Raw genomic sequence first — 7,703 nt, forward strand, 5'->3', positions numbered from 1 at the left:
TCCTGACAGTGTGGAGGATATTTTTTTTTTTTTTTTTTACTGATTTTAAAGGGAAATGAGAGAAATGCATTTTAAAATAATGAGGAAAGTAGTATTAGTACAGGAGTAATAAAAGAAGTACAGAGATTAATTTATCTAATCTTGTATGAAATTGGTCCAAGCATACGTCTACCTGTTTGCTCAGAAAACAAATGCAGACAGGATAAGTGAACTTCTGAAACTAAACTTGCAAAGCCAAACTATGTAATGTCACCAGAAGATAACTAAAAGTCTAGCAAATGTTCCACCCCATGGCTTCAAGTGTCTGCAGCCCAGACTTCTGTAAGCTCAGATTCACACATCCAGCTGTCTGTGCACATCTCTAGTTGAAGGTTGAATGGGCACCTCACACGTCATGTGCCTCCAAAAAACTCTTCCTCCTTCCTTCCGCTAAAACTTCCCATTGTACCTCCCGCAATGATCCGAGTCTTAGTAAGTGACATCCAGGAGTATTACACTAATCTCTCGTTACCAGGAAGAGAAAAATCATGGAAGTTTATGTTATGGTATGTGATAGGTCAATTGCCCATTTGTTTTTAATTAAAAAAAAATCTTGCACATATTCTTTTAATTGCATAGAATTACCTTATCAAGTGCCAGAAAAGTCCCCTTGGGATTTTGATCAGTGTTGGGTTGATTTTCTGGATTAACATGTGGGAAGGATTTAATGTTTTACAAGTATGAAGTCTATCCAGAACATAGTGTGTGTCTCCATTTTTTTCAAGATTTTTACATCTTCCAGTAAAATTAGTTTTTCACATAGGTGTTTTAAACTTTTTAAAGCTTATTCTTACATTAGAAAAACTTAATAAATTTGTTTTTAATTCCTATTTTCCGTAAGTATGTTCTTCAGTAATCAGTTAATTTTGGTTTACTGCTCTCATCTGTAGCTACTCTGCTGAATCCGATTAGTCAAAACATTTTGTTATTTAACTGGGATTTTCTAGTTGATCATATTATCAAATACGTTTTCTACTTTTTAATGACAGCTTTCTCTTTATCTTGTCTTACTTCAGTAGCTAATAACAATTGTAGGCGTCCTTATTTCTTTACCGTCATGGGAAATAATATGATGGCTGCTGGAGTTTCTAGTTATAGAGGTGACCCTTACGAAATTAAGGAAATTTCTTTTTCTTCTAGGTTAGCTAAAGGATCCCTTCTCCCCAGCCCCTACCCACCCCCAAGGAATAGGTGCTGAATTTATTCTGTGGGTTTTTGAGGAGTTAGAAAACAATCATAGTTCTTATTTTATCTGTTAATATTAATGGAGTGAATGATGCTAATATATTTTCTAATGTTGAATTACCCTTCAATAATTGGTGTAACACTTATTAATGTTCTTTTGACAGGTATTGACTGATTTGTTTAGGATTTATTATCTGTATTCATTAATGAGATTGACTTTGTTTTCTTTTGCTATTTTTGTCTAGTTTTGGAGACCATTAGGATAATCTTATAAAGTCAGTTGAGTAGCTTTTCAGGTTTTTCTGTCTTTGGAACAGTTTATGTAATGTTAGTATAGTCTGTTCATTGGCACTTTGATAAGTACTCCTATAAAACTATGTGCATATTTTGAAGTATTCCTACCCTTGCAGTTACTTCTTTAGTTAGAACCTGTTAATGTTCTCTCTTTTTTTTTTTTTTTTTTTTTTTTTTTTTTACTTTTTAAAAAAATATTTATCTTAAGAGAGAGCATGAGCAGAGGAGGGGCAGAGAGAGGGAGAAAGAGAATCCCAAGCAGGCTCTGTCCTGTCAGTGCAGAGAGCCTGATGGGGGCCTGATTGATTCCAGGAACCATGAGATCATGACCTGAGCTGAAACCAAGAGTTGGATGCTTAACTGAGCCACCCAGGTGCCCCTCTCTACTTTTTTTTTTTTTTTTTTATTAAATTTATATTTTTTGGGCACATCAGCTAGTTTTCCTAGATTAAAAAAAAATTACTTGTACATCCAGCTGTATAGTGTGTATATATTATACATTATATACATTATAATACTAAATACTGGATATCATAAGTGTATGTAAACATACATACGTGTATATATGTATGTGTGTATATATGTATGTGTGTGTATATATATATATATATATATATATATATATATGTATTTGTATATACTTCCAAGAAGTCTTCCAAGAAACAATCACTTTTTCTTAATATTTTCTTTGGTGTGAAGGGGTGAGTTATCCTTGATTAGATTGCTAAAGATCTACTTTTTAAACTAGGCTTTACTAGTATTGAGCAGTGTTTGTTTTTGTTTTTTTTTTTCATTAATTACTCTTAAATTTAGTGTGCAAAATTTTACCTAATGTAGATTTATTTGGTACCTTTTCTTGGGTTGAACCTCCCTCAATACTATAACAACATAATAGAGTTGGCCTTGGAAAAATACTGTTGTTGTTTTTAATGTTTTAATGTTTATTTCTGAAGAAGAGAGCCATGAACTGGGGGTGGGAGTGGCGAGAGAGGGAGACACAGAATCCGAAGCAGGCTCCAGGCTCTGAGCTGTCAGCACAGAGCCCGACACATGACTCGAACCCATGAACTGTGCAATCATGACCTGAGCCAAAATCAGATACTTAACTAACTGAGCCACCCAGGCACCCTGGAAAACCATTGTTTTAATCAAAGGGGAACAAGAATTTTACTTTTTGAAAAAAAAAAGTCTATACAAGGAGCTATTGTTTCTATCATGATGGAAGTATGTATAAAGTGTGAACCTTATGTTTTAGTTTCTAGCTAGACTGAGGGCTTAGGAGAATAAAGTAGCTTCTGTCTTCAACATGCTTATTACTTAGTTGAGGTATAATGTATGTTTTAAGATTGTAAAGCAGTTGTCGAAGAGGGCAACAGAAGGAAAGTAACTAAGTGTTAGCCTGATATTAGCTCATTTAATGACAGATAAGTCCTACCACACTTCAGCCACAGTGACTCTGTTCTGACCTGTTTTGGTTCTCCTAATAGAGATGTGATTTGAAGGTAGGATTTGAAGGTAGGGCTCCTTGGCTAAAAACACTTAAGATGCCTGTCAGACGTGTAAGTGGAAAGGTTGTGTGTGTGTGTGCACGTGTGTGAGTAAGATGGTTGATTTCCTCAGTGTTGTATTCCAATTGTTTGCTTCCACTGTATCTCATTTACACTTCTTACTGAATTTTTAAATATTAAACTATATTTTTCATTTCCAGGATTTCTAATCAATTCTTTATGTCCATCTGATTTTATTTCATTACTTCCCATTTTTATTGAATAATTTGCAGTTCTTTTTTTTTTTTTTTTTTTTTTTTTTAGTAGAAGTGTAACTTCCACTTATCTCTTTAAACATTCTCAACCTATTTCGTTTTACCCTATGCTTTTTAGGCCTTTCTGAAACGAATTCTTTTTCTGATTTTGTTGGATATCTTTATTTGCATTGAGTTTTCTGGTGTGGTTTGGAGTTTTGGTGCACGAGCTCATGCTCTTGTTTCTTTCCCGCTTCCAGCTTCTCTCCTGGTCTTGTGGTTGGCTCCCTTAGGAGTTCTGGGACCTCAGTGTAAATCCAGGTATATGATTGCACCTGGTAATTACTACCCAAAAGGAGAGTGGGGACATTTGTACTCCATCCCAGAGTCTCTTGGTAGCATCATTTTGATTTCTTGTCCAAGGAGTTTTTTCTATTTTATTTTATACTTTTTTCCCCCCTCTTTTTGTGATTTGCCTATTTTTCCTGTGTATTTGTTTGGTGTTGTGTTTTGTTTTGGCACAAACTCACCAAATCATCATCCGGTGCTAAAAATTCCCACCATCCCAGAGGATTGTGATACAGGTTCCTCCTCTCCAGAGGGGACCAAAGTTCGTGTGTGTGGTGTATGTGGTGGAGGTTTATGGGTGTCTAGCTGCCCAGCACCCACCTCCTATCTCCTGAGAGCAGTATTTTGGGGGGTTGTTCTCTCTCCTCTGTTGGGTACAGTCTTTGGGGACCTGTAAAATAAAGCATTCTCCTTTAGCCAAGGGGCTAGGTGCATGAACAAAGGCAGACCAACTGGACCCTGTCCTGCATCATTGTCTATTAATCAGAACAACCATAGAATAGAACAAGTGCTTAGACTGTTTCCTTTCTAGAGCAACTCTAGTACCTACAGCGAAGCCCATAGAATCTTCCCGCTTGCCCCTTCTGACCTCTGCTAAGGCCTTCCCTTCAGTTATGTGAGATCACCTACATCCCTCTAGTGAATTCCTTTCTTCTAATATTAGAGGCAGGTTTTGTTGCTTTAACACCCAGGAAAACTTGACTGGTAGACCATGTACCCTTACACATGTATATGCACCTACAAGCATGTAAGTGCCCAAATATAATTTTTACATACTATGCTTTGCAGTACAGCAGCCTGCATTTTCCTCACACACGTCAGACCCTCCATGTACTTGGCATTAAACAAGCAGTAAATAATTCGAGTAGGTTCTACTCTGACTTGGTGTAGGGATAAATGAACAACGGGTAGGTCATATCTCAGTTAACCAGGCAAGTGTCGTCTTGCTCCCGTGAAAACAATGTGGCTAGAGTGGCTTTATCCAACCTCATGGATGCTCTCCTTCCCCTGCTGCCTCCCAGCCTTTTCTCTGGCCATTCTCAGCCCAGGCCCTCCTCTCCTGTCACATTTCTTTCCTCGCTGTCAGAAAGCTCTTATGTTCTCTCTTCTGGGTGTTTGCTTTTGCCGTATTTTATTATTTCACTTCTCCCTTCCTGCATGACCACCTCAAAGGCCTGAAGTGTTTTCTGAATTCTGAATAGCCTACAGGGCAGTGCCCTTTCCCCTGCCCTGAATTCCCCGAGTAGCTAACTGCTGTTCACTTCACAGTTGCTTGCCTTGTTACTTGTGTGTCTGAGTCCAGGATATAAAGAACACTCTGACGTTGCTTTGATGGCACGTCAGAGAGGCTTATCTCAATGCTTGGTACACATATACTTGCTTTCTGTCTTTTAAATGCCCATCATGGTGTTATATGTGCACTGTTTCATCCACTAAGCAGGACCCCACACACACACAGGAAATTTATTTCATTACCCAGCACCAAGGGTGAAGAAGCCCGCTGCCCCCCAAATGATTTGATTCTGCTTCTGCCTCAGAAACCTTGTGAAGCCAGTTTTTTCTATGGCTGGTTCTAGTTCTTAAGGAGCTGTCAGGAACTCTTGTGCGTTATGAATTGGAGAGACCAAGGTGCGGTATGTCCTCAATGACTGGAGCCTGGACCTCTGGTTACAGATGTGGTGGTGGCCCATAGGAATGTCTTGTTTGTAGGGTACGTGGACATCTTTGTTCACCTAATAAATTTCTTGTTTTGGTAGCATGACAGACTCAGAGACTTTAATTTCTGAGAACCAACAAAAGCCAAAATACACCTACATCAATCAGAGGTGATAATAGTCTCTTGAAAATTTCTCAGATTGCCAGGGGCTCAGCAATATAGTAATATTTAAATACTGATTACATTTTATAACATGTGAAATCGTTTCATAGTAATGTCCCTTAGTTAACATCCATAGGAAATGAACTGAGCTGAATATATGAAGTCTCCTCTGAGAAAAGTTAACTAATAGTCTGAAGATGAGAATGGTAAGTGGCTGCTTTCTGCCAAAGACAAGCAGGAAGAAAATATTTTAAAAATTGGAACAGAGTTCATATTGTCAGTAAGGAAGGGTTTCCTGTTTTAAGTTGCTAAACACGAACAAGTAGCAGTTAATTAGTGAACTAGTCAGGACTAGAACATTAAAATGTCAAATGACCCATAAAACGAGCATGAACAATGACTAGATATTCTTCTGGCATATCTAAGCCATTTTCATGGTTTCTTTAAAAGTTAACATACACTTACCAGTCAGCCATTCTACTCCTAATTGTTCACCACAAGAAATGAAAGCCTGTGTCCACATGAAGACTTGACCGTTCATAGCACCATATCTGTACCAGCCCCAAACTGGAAACAACCTATGTATCTATTAAGCGGATGGATGCAAAAATTGTGGTATATCCATAGAATAGAATGCTTTCATCAAGACAAAAGAGTTCATGCCACATAAGCCCATTTATTTAAATTCTAGAATACAAGAACTAATGTAATTAAGCAAATCAGTGATTCAGAGGAATGGGGGTGAAGTGGGGAGCGAGGAAAGGTTACAAATAAGGCTTGGGGAAATTTGGGGGAGTGATACGTTCAGTATATCGATTGGAAGTGCTTGTTCTTAAGAAAAAAATTATTCTTTGTACCCCAGCTCCTCCTGGTGCACTAGTCATGCTTGGAAGATAAGCCAGATCTCACAAGAAAGTCTGTTAGAACTGACCCCAGACCACAGCCTATTGCTATAAGGTAGCAAAGTATATACTTTGACTCTCGAGAGTATCCACTGTGTTCATACAGGGAGGCAAGGAGGTAAGGGTTGTTCATATCTGAACTGTCCAGCCCACTTACCAGTGTCATTTGCTGGTGGTGGCAGTCAAGGAGGGTCTTTGCCCAAGATACCAGCCTTTCTGCCCTCTGGCTCCATTGATTCTCCATTTGGGAATTTCAAAAAGCATTCTAAAATAAGGGTCCAAATAGATCCAAATACTGTTTGGCTTCAGTAGTTTGGAACCCACACTCACATAGCAAAAGTGAATATAACCTGGGGTTTTCATATGAAGGGAAGACACTAGTCGAAATCAAATGGTAGGAAAACAATTTTTTTTTCAATTATATCCAAAGTGATACATGTTCATTATTTTAAAATGGAAAATAGAAGTAAACAAGAAACACAGATATTATCCACAAGTCTATGACCCAAATACTACTATTATTGTAATTCCGTATACTGTATACTTCTAGTCCTTTTTCTGTGCATGTAGTACATTTTATTTTTGGTAAAATTGTAGGTCTTTTTTTTTTCATTTTTTGATTTAATATATAATGAAAAATTGGACTCCTTCCAGAAAAATGGAAGAGACGGACTTTCCATATTCCTGCTGCTAGTGCAACTGAAAACCTCATCAACATTATATGTAACACAAACATAAGACTGAAAGGCAGAGGGAAGAAAGATGGCTAGGGACCTTGGGACTCAAGGAACAACACGGTGGTGAGTTCCCTGGGTTTTCTTTTTGCTTCAGCTATCCCAGAGAATACTGGAGAAGCTGGCAACGAGGAAACACCGAGTGTAGAAAACAACAGCAAAGCTTGCTCTCTACAGCCACAAAACCAGGAAAAGGAGAGCCTAGCAAGACAAATCTTTTAGGCAATAACGGCTCTATTCCAATCAAATGCCATGGGAAAGACTGCAGCCCCATCCTCCCCCTGCAACCAGTAAAGGCCAGGTGGAGAGCCTAGATTCCACCCATGCCAGGCTAAAACTGCCCCGCCCCCCAATCCCTGACAGGACGGTGCCAGAGAAAGCCTAGAGGGAAACCTGTACTCCACCCTCACCTGCAGTCGTGAGGCACCCTCCCCTTCCCTCCCGGGATGGAGGCAAAAGAGACCCAGGAGAATCAGGGTTTTTACCACCACACGGGTAATGAGGCAGCTCTGGCTACAGTGTTCGTGGAAACTACACAGGGAGCCCAGACTTCATCTCCTTCCTGTGGTAACAAGGTGCCTCCCTCCCCGCCCCACCCCTGTCCCCAGTGGGCGGTGTCAGATGAGGTCTAGTGTGGAGCC

This window comes from Panthera onca, chromosome A3 (assembly GCF_046562875.1).
Source record: "Panthera onca isolate mPanOnc1 chromosome A3, mPanOnc1 haplotype 2, whole genome shotgun sequence".
Taxonomy (NCBI): Eukaryota; Metazoa; Chordata; class Mammalia; order Carnivora; family Felidae; genus Panthera; species Panthera onca.